The 20,675-nt window shown below is 46.5% G+C and overlaps 1 protein-coding gene across 1 annotated transcript in view; it reads right to left on the minus strand.

The window, feature by feature from the left end:
• Positions 1-20,675, minus strand: part of b4galnt4a (beta-1,4-N-acetyl-galactosaminyl transferase 4a) — a 152,709-nt gene that overhangs the window by 104,505 nt on the left and 27,529 nt on the right. The gene's annotated exons all lie outside the window — the stretch shown is intronic.

The following is a 20,675-nucleotide window of genomic DNA, read 5'->3' on the forward strand; positions in this document are numbered from 1 at the left end:
TCAGATTCCCCTTTTATGGTATCCTAGACTTAGCGATTGTCTCTGGGAATAGGTATGACTACAGGACACTGCATTGCGGGAACACTGGTTTGCCTTCTCCAGTTTCTGAGCATGGCCAAGCCATGACTAATGGAATCACTGGGGGCAAGAGGTCAATGTGAGAGATAAGTATCAAAGTGTGAACTAGCTTCACATCTACGCAAAAACAGACTGGACTTACATTAATGGCATTTGGCAGACGCTGTTATCCAGAGCAACGTAGAGTTGATTAGGCTAAGCAGGATCTTATTGTGGCTACACCAGGGATTGAACCACCATCCTTGCGGGTCCCAGTCATGTACCTTAACCACTACACTACAGGCCGCCCTTAAAATTCCACCATTTCAAAGACAACAGCCTAAATTACTTTGGTGAAGTTTAATCTAATCTGTAATAGCAGTATTGCTTATCCTCGAGCAAAGTCAGTCTGTCCTTTTTGTTTTGTCTTTTTTTTGCAGTCTGCTATGGTGTAAAAATACGACAAGAATTTGTTGAGGGCGGAATCTACCGATATGAAAGCAGTATTGTTTGACATGGCTAACGGTGGTACACAGTCATTCAAAGTGCTGCAGTGATTTGTGCTGAGGCCAGAGAAAACAGCCAAGAGATAGAGAAGGAGAGAGAATATTCCTGCCTGTCCTCTGTAGTTGAAATTGTTGTTATTGTTGATTTACATTTTATGTAAATGACTGGGCCTTTGTGCGTTCATGCCAAAAAACATATTTGAATATTTGAACTGAGGGAGTGAATAAGAAAGAAAGAGGCAGACAGAAAGAGGGAGAGAAGGGGGAGAGGGGAGAGGGGAGAGGGCAGGGAAGGGGGCGGAGAGCGAGAGAAGGGGGGAGCAAGAATGAGAGATATGAGGAGAGATGGAGAGGGATGTGCAGAAACAGAAAAGGAGAGAGATTAGTAGGTAACAGAGGAGGAAAGAGAGGCGAGAGGAGAAAGGGGGGCACGAGCGAGAGGAGATGCAGTCAGAGGGCATAGCCTGGCTGCAGCGGGCAGCTGGCACCAGTCTCTGTAGTAACCCAGAGCAGAGAGGCTGCAGATTAAGAGCTTCACTTCCTCACTAAATGTGAGAAACACAGACACATTCCGGAATACCGTACCCAAACGTGTGCTCCATCAATCTGCCAGCACAATACAAACACAGAAACTACCTGCAACAACTAGGCTAAGATACAGCACTGACCCCTGTTACTAACCGATTGTAGTTCTCGTTATTGCCGTTATATCTGAATTGTTAGTCTTCCTCAACATTGTTATTTTTGTTTATCATTTGTGAATGCTGGGGGTTTTTTGCCATTAGAAATATAATTGCTACAACACACACACAAGCTGCACAGCATATGTCTGCACCACACGATATGTCTCTCCAATGAAGCATTTAAACTGAAGTGAACTGACAGAGGAGAGAGAGAGCGCAGAGCAAGGTAGGAAATGAAAGAACAGAGGGTAGAACAGAGAGAGAGAGAGCAAGAGAGAGAGAGAGAGAGAGAGAAGACTGATTGAACTTTATCTCCTGAGGAGCAGAGAGCTCGGCCTTTGCATCTGGTTCTGACAGACAGGAAGCGGATTAAAGGAGCTCCTTTTTTTCCCCAAATGACTCATGCTTATGGAATTATAATAGTCCTGTCGCCCCTGTTGGCTAGCAACAGAGCTCTCGCGACTCTCAGTAAGGGGCGGGGGGAGGGGGGCTAGGACAATTCAAGGGGCCCTCAAAAAATAGAAGAACATAGGATTTTCATCCGGCTCAACGTGGCCCACAAATCCACATCAAGTCAGGTGGATGATTTGATCACAGCTGTTTTTATTTGGCAACATGTTATTTCAGTGTTATTAAGGGCAAGTTAACACCAATTATTCATTTATAACACCTTTATAACTACAGATGTAAGTAGTAATAAGTGGTTACTCACCATTTATTATGGCTTTGTTCAGGTAACTGCTTACTTGTACATTATTAGCTTTGTATTAACAGAATAACCATGATTTATGTTTTATATATTTAATTCATACACGTTTTAGAGTTTATAGTGAGTAAAACTGTCTGCCTGATTTATGAAAATGCAATCCAAATCTATTTATTATTTATTGGCATGATAACTTTTAAGTATATTGTAATTATATAGTGTATGTTGCTATATGTAAGCATGCACATATACGCATTGGAATACAGATAAGATACAGAACATCACCCATAATTAACTAAGTGTATGAGACAGGAAAATGCTTCTGTGAGAGTAATGCCAATAAAACACACAAAAGAAACAAGGATTATTAATTAATCACACACAATGGCCTACAGTACAGCACTCAGCATGGAAATGCACCTCTTAAGAGTCTAAAAACACAAAGGCACTTCATAAACAATCCGCAATCTGTGCGCTGTGAAGCACAGATGCTAAATTACAGCTATCAAAATCTGTAGCGAAAGCGGAGTGATTCAGAGACATGCGTAACGTTCCTGCAGCACATAATGAAATCCACCCACTTCTCAGAAACAACAATCACCATCTTAAGATGAAAAAGCGGGCCAAGAAAGTTTTAAATCAGGTCGAAGCTGTGTAAATGTGATCTGCTTTGAGGTGCAAATTTACGAAAATACTTCAAACTAATCCATGTAGCGTTTTAGAGAAAGGGCTTTCTGAAGCACGTGAATTCTGCACACACAGCTGAATAAACTGACGCTCGCTGTGAGAGTCCAGCCTAAAGCCCCTGGCATGTGGGCTGAATGTGTAAGATAGCAGAAAAAGAGGTGACTGCTTTGCCGCCCACAGAAACCTCAAACATCTAAAAGTAAAATTCCTGACCCATGATTTGCAACCTGTAACCTGCAAATCTCAAACCACAGCAGAGCTACCTAAAAGTCTATCTGGTACTATAACATGTAATACACAGCAAACTCTGAGTACTGTACAAATATGCACTCAGTGAGCACTTTATTAGGTATTATTAGATTTATTAGAGTAGACTGTAATGTGAGGTTATTTGCATTACTGTCACATTCCTGTCAGTTTTGACCAATCTGAGCTCTCTCATTAAGGTGTTTCTGTCTGCAGAACTGCTGCTCACTGGATGTTTTTTGTTTTTGACGCCATTCTCTGCAAACTCTAGAGACTGTTCTGTGTGAAAATCCCAGAAGATCAGCATTTTCTGAGATACTCAAACCACCCTGTCTGGCACCAACAATCATTCCACATTCAACATCACTTTGATCACACTTCTTCACCATTCTGACATTTGGTCTGAAAAACAGCTGAACCTCTTGACCAGGTCTGCATGCTTCGATGCATTTAGTTGCTGCCACATGATTGGCTGATTAAATATTAGCAAAACAAGCTGGTGTACAGGTCTACCTAATAAAGTTGTCACTGAGTATACAGTATGTCCATATAGCATGTCATATCTATATTTAATGGGTTGTTCCGGATACGTTTAATAATAGGAAATATGCATAGAAACTAAATGAAGATGGGGGTTTGGGAGAAATTTTGACATTTTTAAGCTTAATACTTTCAAGTGCATCCTGTTAGGGAAAACCCCTATAGACACACGCATAGACACACACATACACACAGGAGGTACGTAAATGCTACAGAGGCCATAGTTTCCTACCCCTCCCCCACCCTCCAATACTTTACCTGTCACTGGTTTTCCAAACCTGTTAAATAGGGGATGGGGAAATTAGGGATGAGTAGCACATCCAGCAGCAGAGAACAGCCCCATTCGCCCCTCTGAAGCACAAGCCCACCAGAAGCAGGGGGATGGAGTTTCACTGGATCGATACCCCATCAATACACCATCAGGCCCTCTCGGGGCCAGACCAGAGTAAATGTTTATGAAGACTAGCTTTTCTCAGCTGGCGCTTTAAACGCCTCTTCTAATTCAGTGCACACAGACGCTGGAGACGAAACTAAGGAGCTTTGGATCCATATCCCGGTTAGGATAGCTGAGTGAAATGAAGAAGGCGTACAGATCAGCTCCTTCACCACGCTAAGACTTCCGTTCAGATCGCTCTCGTCTGTTTGTCTCCCCTTTCTGTCTCCCTCTCGTTCTACTGCGTGTTCTGCATCTTCTCTTCCCTTTCCAGTGCCTGTGGCTGCATTCAAATTTGGCATTCATTGTTATGGAAGATTAAGGTTATAGAATGGAGTTACGGAAGTTATTGTTGGAGTTATTGTTATGAAAGATTAAAGTTATAGAATGGAGGTATGGAAGTTATTTTTGGAGTTATTGTTATGGAAGATTACAGTTATAGAATGGAGTTATGGGCGTTATTGTTCAAGTTATTGTTATGGAAGATTAGAATGTTTGGGTATGAAAAGACTCTACCACGGAGGCGTTCAGAGGCTGTGAGAAGAGCACCTCCACGCGCCACGCGGCTCGGCCATTGACGGGGTGACGGACGCGCGTGGGCTTCGCATCGGCCTTCTCAGGGCACGGGAGCGCACGAGCGCCGTGCCCCCGCCGATCGATTTCACCGTCTCCAGCAGCCGAGACCCGCTCTCACTTACCACCACTCAGCCCCCTCTCGGGCCACCCCGGAGAGGCGAAGGAGCGGCTTATCTGGGGCGCCGTAGGATCCATCAAAATCCATCAGACCTCACCGCCAAAGCACCCTGACCTCCGAGCGGGGCCGGCAGCCTCGCTTCGTTTCGGAGCACCCTGGCGGAAAACGCCTTACTGTTTATCTCCTTATACTGCCGCTGAGCAGGCGGGTGACGTGGAAAGCCAGAAAGCCCCGCTTTCACAGCGGAGAAACCGCCATCTGCTTCCAGGAGGAAGCCCAGCACGTGCACCGTGTGACTCCCCCGCCCCCCTCACTACGGCCAGAGGAACACTCTTGATTTCCAACTCCCATAATCAAAGACTTTTTTTCATTCTCTTTTTGTCTCCCTATATGCTTTCAAAGCAAGTGTAGGTGGTTGTCCAGAACCATGAAGACCATTCGCTTTTAATTAAAATGTTGATAATCCTGTAACTGCAATCCTATTTAAATTAATTCCTGCTAGCCTCCAGTGCCCAGAATGTATGGAATAGTTGGTTGTGCTACAATGCAATACAGATAAATTAGATATAGATTCAACACAAATAAGCACACAAAGTTCAGACTAAAAGTTGTACTAAAACATAGCTGAAGTGTATGCATTTAAGTAAGTTTCCTTTTAACATAATGAGTAAAAGCAACAGATTGCATAAAAAACTAATTTTGTATGGATGCTGGTGAGCTAGCCTAAAGCAGGTAAAGCAATCAGGAAAGGAATTAGCTTATGTTCTTATGGAGAAAAAAAAAACTTCAAAAACAATACTTGCTATATTAAAGGCAGCAACATTTCAGCTAACTGTTAAATCATAATTTACTCCAAGTGAAAGTATATATCCCAAGTAATGTTCTGCATAATGGACCACAGCCAACTTCGTAACTGAACTACAAATCCAATATGCACTTAGTGTAACTAAGCCCACCTGTTATGGAAACGGATGATTCTGGGTACAGAACACTTCAGACACATTGGAGACGTGTCCATGCTTGTAAAACTGGTTAGGGAACTGTGCCCCAGCGTAAACTTTAACTTTTTGTGTCTGAAATCATTGAAGCCACAAATTCATATATTTTGTTTGACTCACCAAATATTTTGTTCTGAAAATAGTTTTTTTTAATTATCATAAATCAGCAGGGATTTCGCTGGTGTCTACACAGGTAAGGTACTTATAATCATAATTATTCAACCTAGATCTGATCACAATTCCTATTACATAAAAGCCCAGACTGCCATCCCACTCAAAAGGCTTGCAGTGCTGAAACCACAGGAGAGGAACCTTGTTTAAACACTGCTGAAGGATGTTCACTGAATGGACCTAATTCACCAATGCAGACCATCAGTTAGAGGGAGCAGTGAGCCAGCTCATCTTGCACATGCTGTTGCCTTGCCAAAGCAATTACAATCCAATCAGGGCTAATGGGAGTCAATTCAGTTACACCATGACCCGTCCGGACAGGTAATGAGCGCGCTGCCTATTTCATCCACCTGCAACGAGACAGTCGGTTGTTTTGGTCCCCACGTTGCCTAAAACAAAAAAACAAAAAAAGTCTTCCTCAAGGTCGGGGGAAAAAAAACGGAAAGTCGCAAAAACTGCTGCTGAAAGCCAAGGAGCAAAAGCGTGATAAGAACACATTCCAAGATTAAAAAAGAACAAAAAAAAAAAAAGACAAATGAGACCGCAAACTTTCCAAACAGCTCGTTTGACTCCCCGTGAAAGTATAAGCAGCCTCGTCAAGCTTTCCGAAGAGCATTCCTGACGCTCCGGTCGGTACGTCAGTGATGCGCGATATCTGCATCCCGGTTACGCGGGAAGGGTGTGAATTAGCCGGCGTCACGCGATACCCCCGACCGCGGGCCCGAGGTGTCACCAGTCACCAGCGGGAAGGACAGCGGCGGGGTAAAACAATGCCCCTCCTGAATAATTGAGGTCGGCCCTCTTCCTGCATCAGAATGAGCACAGATGCATTTCAGGCCCAACCACGCGGGATGTAGGCAGGACCAGGAGCAAAGAGAGAGAGAGACAGGCGGGGTCCACTCCTGTGTTTCATGTCAATGCACAGTACTCCACCTGTACAGCGGAGCTAGCAGGACATCGATGCCCATGGGTGGATGGGGCACTCTTATTCATGAATTTGAGACTGAACTCGGTACTAAACAGGATCCTCCTACAGCAGGTCTCACAGCCCTGAGTCTGCAACGCTGGAGCCACCCAGCCGGGATGACGAGCCTGACCAGTCTGCTGCTGATAGATAAAATGGCGCCCCCTGCAGGCAGAATGGATGGAGGGCAGAACGGGGGACATTAGGGCACTGACTGGAGAACCTGGCAGGAGTGTCAGTACTGCAGCCGGGCAGCACTGACCCTCGGTCAGGGCCGAGCTATCAGTCAATCAGCGTGTGAAACCACACACATGCCATTGTACCCTTTATAAATGCAGTCTGGGGCCAGAGTATCAGAATATGAACATGGGAATATGCCCGTCTGTCTGACCTGTCCAGGGTGTGTTCCTGCCTTACATCCAATGCATGCTGAGATAGGCTCCAGCAACCCCCCAACCCTGATCATGTATACGCAGGTTAGATAATGGATGGATGGATCGGATGGATTTGACTAGTGCCAGCACCTGCCCACTAGTCAAATATATACATCCTAACCTCATATGACCTTGCAATTCAATTGTAACCCCTGTAGGGGGCATGAGTCTCTGGGTCTTCATCTCAAGAACCATGTAGTCTACTGCGCTGCAACCTCCACTATAAAGGACATTCAACAGCAATAAAAGAAACAATATTTTCATTGCTTTTCAAGTTTTTGTCATCCAAGACACTGAAAATACTTTTAACTTTTTTTCCGCCAGCTTACAGGATGATATAGTATATTTCATTGTTAGTTTATGGACAGTTGTTCAGACATTCCTGCAATTTTTGCCACGTTGCAGAAAAAATCCTTCAAGCGTTTTCCAGCAGGAAGCCAGTACATGTACTATAGTCTTATTGACAATGTAGCTGGAAAGGTGTGGTTTGGGGGTTGTAAAACTTTTATTTGTGCAGTGACTTTTACCGCTTTAAAAAGACTTTGCTACAATTCATGATTTGCCATAACTAGACTGCAAACCATAACACTGTGCAAGCTGTGTTCATTGTGATGTGCATCACTGATGTGTATCTGAGAACAGGAAGTGAAAGGTCATATGCAGTCTCATACGCTTATGAAGGCTTTTGGATATCCAGTCATTAAAGGTACAATAGGTAAGATTTCCATGTTAAAACATTGTTACAAGACCACTGTAAATCCCTTCCTATCATTGAAAAAGGCTCACTGACACGTTGACTCACCCTCTGCCCATGTTTATAGTCCTTAAATTCGGGTTTCAAAATATACAGTTGACGGCCCGACACTCTGTACCAAAGTATTGTATTGGTTGACAATAATTCAAGCTCATTGGTTGGAAATAGGTTTTAATTGCCACAGCCAACGGCGTTTCAACGTCAACGCGTTTCCACAGAAGGGGGAGGGATAAACAGAGTTGTGGTTTGAAGGAGTTTGTGGCTGCTATTCCTCTCTTGATCGTTGAAGTCCGAAATTCCAAAAACCTGAGTTACGCCGTGGAGTGGCGTAATTGGCTCGCTGCTCCAGGGGAGGGGCTTGGCAGGGTTAGTGGGATCACCGCATACAGCACCCCAGGCGTCTCGGAGTAACGATCTAATTGAGACGAAACGGCTTGGAGAAGGCGTGTCACTCTCAGGGTCGCAAGATCCTACTGGGCTGCCGAGGGACGGGGTCGTAAGGCAGTGTATCCCTAGCTAGCACTAATAGGATTAGATAGGGTATAATTGGCTACCAAATTGGGAGAAAAAGGGAAGAATTTGAAAAATGTCAGAAATTACCTATTGTATTTTTAAGTCTCCTGTAGATATGGTTTAAATATGAAAATATGGCTATATCTGGTTACTCGGGCTCCAGAGGAAAGATCAGCCAATAAAAGCACTCTACAATTTATCCACCTAGGCTAAGTCTCTTAGTTTTCTTCTAAATGCTCACATCTAAAGAGCTCTTTGTGCTTAAGCAGCAGGACTTTCAGCAGGCAGCAGCACAGAGCCACAGGCCACTGCGTTATGGGCCCCGTGATGGAGGAGCACAGAGCCACAGGCCACTGCGTTATGGGCCCCGTGATGGAGGAGCACAAAGCCACAGGCCAATGCACTAGGCCTGTGATGGAGGAGCACAGAGCCACAGGCCACTGCGTTATGGACCCCGTGATGGAGGAGCACAGAGCCACAGGCCACTGCGTTATGGGCCCCGTGATGGAGGAGCACAGAGCCACAGGCCACTGCACTAGGCCTGTGATGGAGGAGGCGGTCTTTGGAGCGGTCTTTGTGGTTTAGACCGAGACGTGGCACAGGAGAACTCCACCACGTGAGCGCACAGCAGTGCGCTAAAACAAGCTGAAGAACCTTAACAACGGGAACGGAGCTGGATGTAGGAACAGAGCTACGCTTTCGCGGACACACCGGCGACAGCTGCCATAGCAACGGCGGCAGTGGCTAACGCTACAGCCCAGGCATTCCGAAACGATGGGCATCACCTAAATAATTATACCCACTATCTTTCTGCTCACTGCGTTTCGTTTTCGTTTTCACAGTCTCGGGCCTCGCTGCTGTTCTCCCACGGGCCAGCAACGGCGAACGAGCCGCCAATCACACCCGACGCGGCTCCTGCCACAGCGGTTAGCCGGCGAGCTCGGAGCCGCTGAACTGAGCGCCGGCAAATCTCCTTAATTTACGGTAATCTGGGTCAGCGCGAGCACTTCCCGCCGCCCAGCTGCCCGTCTCCGAGCGGGACTGCCGCTAACACGGCCCCGACAGCAGGGTGCTCGCACACACTGCCAAAAAAGACGCAGAAAGGACAAAACTGCTGTGTCGCCACCTCCTAAATAGGTCAGGTTTCAGGGCCAGGACGCTCAGCGCATCCAACCCGGAGAGTACATCCTTTTTGACAACTGTGCTGAGGATACAAAATCGCGACAGCAAAGTTTTGTTCGGTTTCTGGCGTAGAAAGTGTTGCGTTGCGGCATCTTGACTGACGTTGATCTGGGCCGTGGTGGGGCGAACTGAAAGGATTTCTGCGGGAGGGCATCACAGGCGACTGGCCAATGGCGTACTTCCAGTCGGGAGAACTCACGGGCTGTTCTAGAACAGCCAGGCAGAACAGCAAACAGTGTTCCATTCACTACTTTAGCCCAGGGCAGGAAGGAGTGCAGCACGACCAGCATACAAATCAGAGCTACCGCCTGCTTCTGCCAGATCACCAGTCCAGCCAGCTCCCCAAACACACAAACAAACACAAACACATACTCACACACACAAACACACACACACACACACACAAACTCACACACAAACATACACACACACAAACATACACACAAACAAACACACACACACAAACATACACACACACAAACAAAGAAACACACACACACACAAACATATACCCAGACACACAAACACATACTCGCACACACACACAAACACACACACACACACACACATTTAAAGACATACAATTACACATGCGCACAGACATGCACACCCACACACAAAAACACACAGAAACACAAACCTGCATTCACACATATTCACATATACAGTCCACAAACAAAACACACATACACACAAAACACACAGACAATACACAAAAAATACACACACAAACACACACAAGCAGAATGAACTGTAAAGAGCAGATTCTCCCTATTGGCTTTAGAGTGAGAATCAGGCCTAAGGGGAGGCGGAGATTAGGCTAATTGACTGAAAGCAGAGTGAAAGAGGGAGCTGGATAAACAGCGATGTGAAATTACCACGCCAGATACAATGTGTTAACTGTATCACGAAACAGGGCCTGCGTTTTCACAGAGCTGCACATCACAGTACCCCAGCAAACTGCCACCTTTCCACTCGTGCTGGATTACGCCAACGCTGTCTGTATCGCTTCCGGTGACACTAGTGCATTCGCCTTCGGGAAGGGTCTAGTGAACAAAAGTCTAAACTCTGCACTGCTCTTATGGATGTCTAAAAGGCAACATTTCTGTTCTTGTTTCTTTACACCCTCCCCACCCTCCTCACCCACCCCACCCAAACCCCTCACACTCCCCCTTGCTCCCCCTTCATGTCCACGAGGAGCGCTTAGTTGATTGAGTGAAAGTTTATCACAGCGCCTCAGATGTAATCACAGAATATCCCATAAATGTTGAAATGGCTTCAACATCTGGTGACAGAGACAACCGTGACATATGGATAATGTCAGCGGTTGAGCCTTGGAAACAAGTCTCACGGACAGATGAGACAAAGATAAATCTTTGGCAGAGTGATGTAAAGGTGAAAGTGTGGAGAAGGAGAGGCACTGCTCCGCACTGCTCCTCACTGCCATACTTCATCTGTCAGGCATGGCGGAGGCAGTGTGATGCCTTGGGCCAGTATGGCTGCATCTACAATCAGTCCAGCTGTCTTTATTGATGATGTAGTGATGGCAGCAACAGAATGAGAGCTGAAGTGTATAGAAACATATTGATCGCCAATATTCAGAGAAATGCCACCAAACTAATTGGACAGAAGATTATCATGCAGCAAGGCAAGGACCCAAAGCATAAAGTAAAGGAGCCTATTAGGAAGACAAGGTAGAAGTGTTTTATGTGGCCGAGTCTGGCACCGGATTTAAACCCGAACATGCTTTTCACTTACTTTAAAGGAAAGTGATGTCTGAAACCCAGCAAGCACACAGCCACTGAAAGAGGCAGCAGTAAAAGCTTAACAGAGAATCTCAAAGGAACATATCATGAACCTATTGAATTCCATGAGTCGCAGAGTCAATGCAGTCATAAAATGTAAGGGATGCAACGGAATATTGACCTTGCAAGTGTGTGTGTGTGTGTGTGTGTGTGAGTGTGTGTGTGAGTGTGAGTGCATGTGTGAGAGTGTGTGTGCGTGTGTGTGAGCATGCGTGTGAGTATGTGTGAGTCTGTATGTGTGTATGTGTGTGTGCATGTGTGTGTGCATGTGAGTGTGTGTGTGCCTGTGCGCATGTGTGTGTGCATACCTGTATGTGAGCCTGTGTGTGTGTTTGTGAGAGCCTGTGTGTGTGTGTGTGTGTGTGTGTGTGAGTCTGTATGTGTGTGTGAGTGTGTGTGAGCATGTGTGTGCGTGTGTGTGAGCATGCGTGTGTGTGTGTGTGAGCACGTGTGTGCATGTGTGTGTGTGTCCGTGTATCACCCTATCCTGAAGGAGGCTGTGGATAGAATCTGTGGGAGGTGCGCTGTGAAGGTTAATTAAGCCCCCGCACACAAATCAAGCTTCTCCATGACAGCAAGCGCCACGGTAACAGAGCTGCTGCCTCATGTCTCAGGGGCAAACAGAATAACCCGGCCCCATGGGGACACAGGCACAGAGGAGGGGGCTGATCAGAAGCCCAGGAGTCACACTCCAAACCCGCATCTTCATTAGCTTTCATCTGCACAAAACGCAGCCAAGCCTGGCTATGGATATACGAATACAACCACAACATAATCTAAAACAAGCCAGCCGCTACGAACGGCGGCTACGAGGTGAGCGGATCAGGAATCTGCTCGCTGATCTACCCACGCGGATGAGCGGGATCCTGCTTAAGAGGCGGCGGGGTTTCGGCTCATGTTGCCGGAGCGAACACTGGCCTCTTGTGCGGCACAATGACAGCCTTCATCTCCGTCTTTCAAAGGGAACGGTGATTGTAAGTGGGGAAATAATTGCGCTTTCCCGCTTTGGCTGTGCCTCAAGTCAATGTCGTTCGCTTTCTCTCCAGTTTGATATTCCCCCGCCATTACGGCCGAGAACACGCTCCTGGAGAAGGAGAGATGGAGAGAGTGAAAACGTGAAAGAGAGAAAGGGGGAACGCGTTGGAGGATAAAACGAGGAGACTCAGGAAGCCAGACGCTAAGAACTCTGGGGTCCATTTCTCCATCTGTCACGACTGCATGCCGCTGAAGATCACCCTCTTCTCAGACGGTATCGATCCGTGACCTTTGGCGTGTTGCAACATCTATTTACGGATCAGGAAACCACAAACCTTTCTGTCGCCCCGCGCAACGCCGTCGCGAACAGAGTCTGGGCCCGGGGAGCGGAGAGGGATTCTGAGGCAGCCGGCGTTAACCGCGAATAGATTTATAACAAAAATGGAAAAAACGGAAGAAGACGAAGCTTCGCTTTGCCGTGTTTTGACACCTGTCAGCAGCGCTTTATGTTCCTCCATCAGGTGCGGGTGAGAGGCGGAGTACAGAGACGGCACCGCTGGTGGAGACGGAAATGATTGTGATGTAGACACCGGGAGGGGGGTGGAGGAACTTCCCGTTCGGTTTTTGTACACTCTCAGACGTGCGAGAGCTTACCCCCGCGACTGCGTTCGTGCATCACAGCAGTGCACCTGGCAGCGTTTCTAAAACAGGCTGAAACTGCGAAAACTATTTAATGTGCTGGCCTTTCATACACCAGGGTGTTTACTGACGGCTAGCGCAGTGACCAAGCGGAGGGTGCAATTCACCACCCGAAATGTCAACCTTCTCAAGTCCGCTATACTGCAGAGTTTCGCCCAGACAGGTAAAGTCCGGCTTTTGAAGATGAGGAGGTTTGTGAAAGATGCAGCTGGATAGAGGTTTAAAGGGCTCACCATCCATAATCCCTAACCCCCCTCATGCGGCTGAAGTCACTGCAGAAACGGATGAAAACAAAGAGACTTCAATCAATGAGGAATTAAGCTAAAGGCCAAAGATTAGTCCTCCCGCCAGAGATCAGAGCGCTTACCAGAAACACAGCAAATAAGGTTCAAATATGCATCCTGTCGGTAAAGGTCGGCGGTGAATATCGTAAGGAGACCAATGTGGAGAGCTGATAGCAGTGAGGTGTGGTTTCACCTTTGAGGGGAACGAAAACCGCCGAAGAAAAAGACAGTGGAATCGAAGGACATCTTCCTCCTGCCATTATCATTGCGGAAGCAAGTGAGATGTCACAGAAGAAAGGACCCTTTGATTACGATTTCAAATTACAATCAACAACAGTCTTTATCTTCGTCACTGGTTACAATCACAGAGCAATATCTTCCTGATGGTATCAGGCGTGAAGATGGGGGAAAAAAAGAAAAAGGATTAGGACTGTGGAAAAAGGGACTTGCATTCTGATGCCGCGGTGGGGGGAGGAATAAAAGAGGGAGAGAAGAATGAAAAAACGGTCTCATCAGAATAAATTTGCCTTTTAATGGAAAGGGCAGAGGCCTGGGTGGTGTGCAGAGGTTGCTGGGAGTTTGCTGATGAACCTGACCCTCAGAGCAGGTACTCTATTAGCTCCTGTCATACAGGGCACAGCGATGATCAATTCCCCCCGCAGCACGTCATTAATAAAGCTGCTGCCATCCACAGATCCTGCTGCCAGCCAACGCCCATCCTCCCACTACAGTACACACACACCCACACACACACACAGCACGCACACCATCCTCCCGCAGCACAGCACACACAGCGCAAAATACTCACATTACACACAGAATATCACACACACACCACACAAGACTCACATTACACACAGAATATCACACACACACACACACACAGCACACAATACTCACATTACACACAGAATATCACACACACCCACACACACACAGCACACAATACTCACATTACACACAGAATATCACACACACAGACTCACACACACAGCACACACAGCACACAATACTCACATTACACACAGAATATCACACACACACCACACAAGACTCACATTACACACAGAATATCACACACACACACACACACACACAGCACACAATACTCACATTACACACAGAATATCACACACACCCACACACACACAGCACACAATACTCACATTACACACAGAATATCACACACACACACACACACAGCACATAATCACATTACACACTGAGTATCACACACACACACACACAGCACACAATACTCACATTACACACAGAATATCACACACACACACACACACACACACACATGCACGCACACACACACACAAACAGCCCAACAGACATAACACATAATAGTGAGTGTGCTTTCACATACGTACATTACACACTGAATAACACACACATGCACGCACACACAACAGAACACACACATGTATTACACACTGAGTAACACACACACACATGCACGCACACACAACAGAACACACAGATACATCACATACTGAGTAACACACACACATCATTCACATTACACATTGAATCTCACATCCACAAACAAACACACGTATGCACACATACACATAATCACACACATGCAAACACACACATACACTCAGATAAGTTAACAAATTCAGACAAATATACAAATGTGACGGCATGCCCCTGTTTGAGTTGTAAATTGTTCCGGTAAATGCCAGTAACGTAATTTATTGTAATATAATGCACTGTAATCAGGCACTACTGTCATGCTTCATACACTGGGGACAGGCGCATAGCAGAGTGATGTCAGAGTCACACAACAGTGCGATGCCACAGTCACATAACACTCACCATAAGCGTTTCTATGACACTTCTACACAACTTGCCCTTCGGTGTGAGAGCAAATGATCAGAACATAGCACAGTGTGAACTGCGATAAATAAGATCAGAAATCCACAACAACGCACTCAAGAAGGCAGCTCACCCAAACTGATAACTTGATGACTTTGAAAACTTTATGAAAAAAAGCATTGTGCATTTTTTTTTTACAAGCACAGTATATCAGTACACTTGAATACCGAAACAGCAGGCTTCATTGTGCTGCAGTATACTTGAGAACAGCAGACTATAGAATAATAATGAAAGGTTTGTTTGTCTGAGAGCAGAGCACATACTGTACAGGCTAGCCACACAACGCTAGTCTTTATGGGTCCACTTCAGACAGTCTCTGAGCAGCCCAGTTCCAGTAATTTCCCCTTCAGGGCCTGAGTGGGGCTCAAAGAGGGGGCTACACTACCACAGTCGCCCTGCTGCGCCTGATGGCTGTTCGCCGGTTGCAAGGAAATCTTTCTTTCTTTTTTTTTTATGTAAGTGTTCAAGAACTCCATTGCTTTCAATTACCAGTACTGATCGCTATCAGCATTACAATGTGCAGTTCATTGGAAACACCCCCTCCTACAATCTATATCCAATGACATTCTCCCTTTTCTCTCCTCTCTAATCAACACCTCCCTCTCTTCCGGCACCATGCCCTCTTCCCTGAAGAGGGCCAGAGTCACTCCCCTGCTCAAAAAACCTACTCTTGACCCCTCTGCCCTGAACAACTACCGGCCTGTCTCTCTTCTTCCCTTTCTCGCTAAAACTCTGGAACAGGCAGTCTGCTCCCAACTGTCCACTTATCTTCTCCAGAACAATCTCCATGACCCCAACCAGTCTGGCTTCAAGAGTGGCCACTCCACTGAGACCGCCCTGCTCGCGGTCACTGAGGCCCTCCACTCTGCTAAAGACAAATCCCTCTCCTCTGTCCTCATCTTCCTCGATCTGTCGGCCGCCTTCGATACAGTCAACCATGAGATTCTGCTCTGATCGCTGTCTGGGATGGGTGTCACAGGGTCTGCACTCGCTTGGTTTTCCTCCTACCTCTCTGGTCGCTCCTACCAGGTGACTTGGAGGGGCTCAGTCTCTGACCCTCACCCCCTACAAACTGGAGTTTCAGGCTGCTAAGGGGACTGCCCCACCTTACATACAATCCTTGATCACTCCCTACTCCCCAGCTAGACCACTCCGGTCTGCCAGCTCTGGTTGCCTTATGGTTCCCTCTACGTGCTGCTACGAGCTGCACGTTCACGCCTGTTTTCCGTTCTGGTTCCTCAGTGGTGGAATGACTTGCCTACCACTGTCAGGACAGCAGAATCCCTCCCCCTATTTTGATGCAGACTCAAAACACACCTTTTCAAACTCTACCTCAGTCCTGATTTCCCCCGCCGCTCCTTTCTGATATCCCTATCCTTGTCTAACCCCCCCAAAAAAAAAAAAAAAAATTGCACTATATGTTTAGAACAGCATTCCATGTGTATTTTCCGAGTTCTGGATGTGATGCTTTGACTTGTGGTAGAACCTATGCACTTGTAAGTCGCTTTGGATTAAAAGCGTCTGCCAAATGACAAAAATGTAAAATGTAAAATGTAAACACGTATTTGTGATCTCACACCTGAAAGGATTGACTCCTCTGTGCATTCTGGGATTGAGGCACGATTGAGTTAAATACGTGTCTGAGCTTTACTTTAAATACAATACTTTTTCTAAAATACAATGTGCATAGAATGTGATAGAATGATTGTGATTGGTTCATCAGTGAAATTAGATTTTAACTCATTACTGGCTGGTGTCAGTAAACGGCAGGAAGGCTTACTGGTGTCTGAAGGGCAGCAAAATGAAATGGAATAAAGAGCCCGGTCTGGTGTGGAAGAGGGAGAAAAGAAGAAGGGGTTAGAAAGGTGGAAAAAAGGGGAAAGAAGAGATGAGGGAGGGGAGGATGAAGGGATGAGAGAGGAGGGGAGAGTGAAGGGATGAGAGGAGAACAAGGCAGGGGGAAATTTGGAGGTAAGAAGTTCTTCTCTGTCATGTTGCCCTGGAGACCACAGGGATCAGTGCAGGTGAGTATGAGTACTGTGACAGCGGTGGGGATCACTGTCAATCACAGAGCCTGCCGCCATGGTGACAGAACAACCTGACAGAGACCCTCTACACCCCCCACCGGTGCATCACATGACACTGGGCCCGGAGGCTGGGCGGCCCAGACCCCCTACACCCCCCACCGGTGCATCACATGACACTGGGCCCGGAGGCTGGGCGGCCCAGACCCCCTACAGCTTCACAAAGGCAGCCCCCTCTGGAATTGTATCTGTTACCCATGGCAACACTGTCCCCCTCCCCAACCACCACCATCACCCACAACCCAGCCACGAGCTAAACAAGAGTGTTCCTAAGCCTATTGTTTCTGCCACACACCATCTTTTTCTCCCTCTCTCTCTCTCCCTCTCTCTTCCCCTCTCTCTCCATCACTACCTCACTATGTCCTTCTCTCTCTTTCACTGTCACTCTCTCTCTCACTCACTCTCGCTCTCTCTCTCTCTCTCTCTCTCTCGCTCTCTCTCTCTCTCTCTACCTCTCTATTGTCTGCGGTTTTCTCTTCAGCGCGTGGCACATACTGTCAGTTCCCTGATGCTCAGTGCTGGACACAGCCGATAGAGTTTAATTAAATCACTCTGATTTGACGGACAGGTCTACTCAGAGCTGTATTAAGGCTCACTGAGTCCACCGTAGGGCTCAGTCCTCACACACCTCCATTAAAGCTCCCCCTCCTAGCTGCACTGCCACTTAGTATGATTGACCACCACGTACGACTACAGGCGCCACCGTCAGCCGCGGGTGGAAACCTGGCCCGGGCTTTCTGTGTGGAGTTTGTGTGGGCTTCTTCTGTGTACTCCAGTTTCCTCCCACGATCCAAACACACGCTGGTGAGGCCAACCGGGAGGGGTGCAGCCGATTAACAAGACATTGCTGCAAAAAACTCAGTCAACCTACCCCGCATAATTAAAGGTTAATGAAAAAATTACAACATTTGAATAACTTTGATGGTCTGTGCCAAATCACGGACTAAAACACAGATTACTGACTTTGGCTATCAAAGTCAGTGTCGTAGGTAAAGATTTTACAAAACACACTATATATATATATAACAACAAACAGTAATACATGCACTCATGTCTGTACACATATACTGTGTAGATCCACATGTTTTAGAAGAGCACTTTCTCTGGGAGATTACATCAGTGCACACACAAACTCACACAGACACACACACACACACACACACACAAGTTCGATTTCAGGCCTGAGAAGACCAGATAAAATGTCTTCAGTGAAAACAGCACAGACCAACAGAGAACCATTAATGTTCCTCAATTCCAGCCTGTCCCTAATCTAATCTCTCTCCAAAATAACCCCAAGCCCCCCCACACTGAGCACATTGATCCATCCCCAGCAGAGAGATGACAGAGGATGAGGAAGAGAGACTTAGAAATAATATAAGAAAAGGAGTCACACTTGGATTAATTATATTTGCAATCTATTAGTATTGGTATTGGTATTATTATGAATAATAATGATAAAGATAATACGTATAATTATAATATATTCTTAACGCGCTTAGGCAGCACAATTCCAAGGACGAAAAAGAGATGGAGAGGGAATGAGAGTAAGAGTCAAAAGAAACAGAGAGAGAGAGAGAGAGAGAGGGAGAGAGAGGGAGAAGGAGAGAGAGAGGGAGAGGAACAGATGGAGGGAAGGACAGACGAGGAGAGTAAGCGGTACGGAGAGAGAGTGGGAGAGGGACGGGGAGAGAAAAACGGAGAGCGTAAGGAGAAGAAGCAGAATTCCTGAGCCAGCTGACCCAGAATGAACCACACTCCTCCCAACCAAGACACTTCAGAGAAGCCCCACGGAGCAGCGATATCCCACCAGCCAGACTGTCAGCAGCGCCTCTGACAGAACTACAAGCGCTGCATAACGAAAACCAAATGACCTCGATGACAAACTCCAAAAACCAAGCACCAGCACAGCAACACGCCGGTGACAAACGCAGAATGCTACCGGAGTGTGATACATCTCCTGGGCGAAAATACGCTGCGTACCAGCGTAACATGCCACCGCGAACAGCTGGCTGACTAGAGGGAAGGGGTTACACATGACACATGTGAAAAGCTGGGAAATAGGACCAGGCAATTCTCCAAAAAATAATAATTCGCATTGCTGTCCGATCACAAGAAATTATAGGTTGCACTACTGTAAGAGGCGGCACCGATGGTGCAGTGGGTAGCACTGCCACCTCACAGCAAGGAGGTCCTGGGTTCGAATCCCGGTCGGCCGCGGTCTCTGTGCAGAGTTTGCATGTTCTCCCCGTGTTCGCATGGGTTTTCTCCAGGTACTCCTCCCACAGTCCAAAGACATGCAGGTTAGGCTGATTGGAGAGTCTAAATTGCCAGTAGGTATGAGTGTGTGAGTGAATGGTGTGTGTGCCCTGCGATGGACTGGCGACCTGTCCAGGGTGTATTCCTGCCTTTCGCCCAATGTATGCTGGGATAGGCTCCAGCCCCCCTGCGACCCTGTTCAGGATAAGCGGGTTAAGATAATGGATGGATGGATGGACTACTGTAGGAGAGCAGGCTGAGATACTGTGGGTGATTATTTTGATTATTATTATGCTCTGGGAATATGTGTAAATAGATGTACTCAACATAGTAGCAGTACTCTATATTATAATAGAGCTGATAGCTGAAATACAAGTCACAGTAGAAGTTGCATCATAAATCATAAACAACTGGTCAGAAAATCAATGAAAAAGAGTTTCAAATTTTAACTCCTTTAATGAACACCCATCCATCCATTATTGAACCCGTTTATTCCTGGTCAGGGTCGCAGGGGTGCTGGAGCCTATCTCACTGGGCATTGGGGCGAAAGGCATTATAATGACCAAATAAAGTTAATTAAATAGCTTAAATAGCAGAAATTTAATTCGTAAAATAGTTTGTAAAATATTTATATCAAAACATTAATGTTAAGTAAAGAAGTAGTAGTTGGCAGAAGTAGTAGTTCATCTAAATTATTACAGAAATTACCACCACTAATACTACTGCTACTAACACCACTAATCACAGTAATAAGTAGTGGTACTATTTCTGATTCAGGCAGCCCTGTGTTACTCACTAATTGAGGAAGGGGAGAGGGACGTGATTTTACGTGTACTACACATTCTAAAACGCTTCTGCAACACTGGATAACTCCTGTCGGGCTGATAAAGAACGCTCTGAATCCTTTAATTGATGTTTCCCGCTCAAGTAATGAAAGGACTGTCCCCGGGCGCAATTTGTCATGCTATCAAATTGACTTGCTAATGACGGTGCGCGCAAAGGGGTAGAAAACGCATTAAAGTCCTGGATGGTGAGGGTTTTGTGGGGGTGGGGGGGGTGGGTTCTGGAAACCGCCAAACCCATGACGAGAAGAGATGGAGAAGGAAGAAGGAAG

This window comes from Conger conger, chromosome 15, assembly GCF_963514075.1.
Source record: "Conger conger chromosome 15, fConCon1.1, whole genome shotgun sequence".
Taxonomy (NCBI): Eukaryota; Metazoa; Chordata; class Actinopteri; order Anguilliformes; family Congridae; genus Conger; species Conger conger.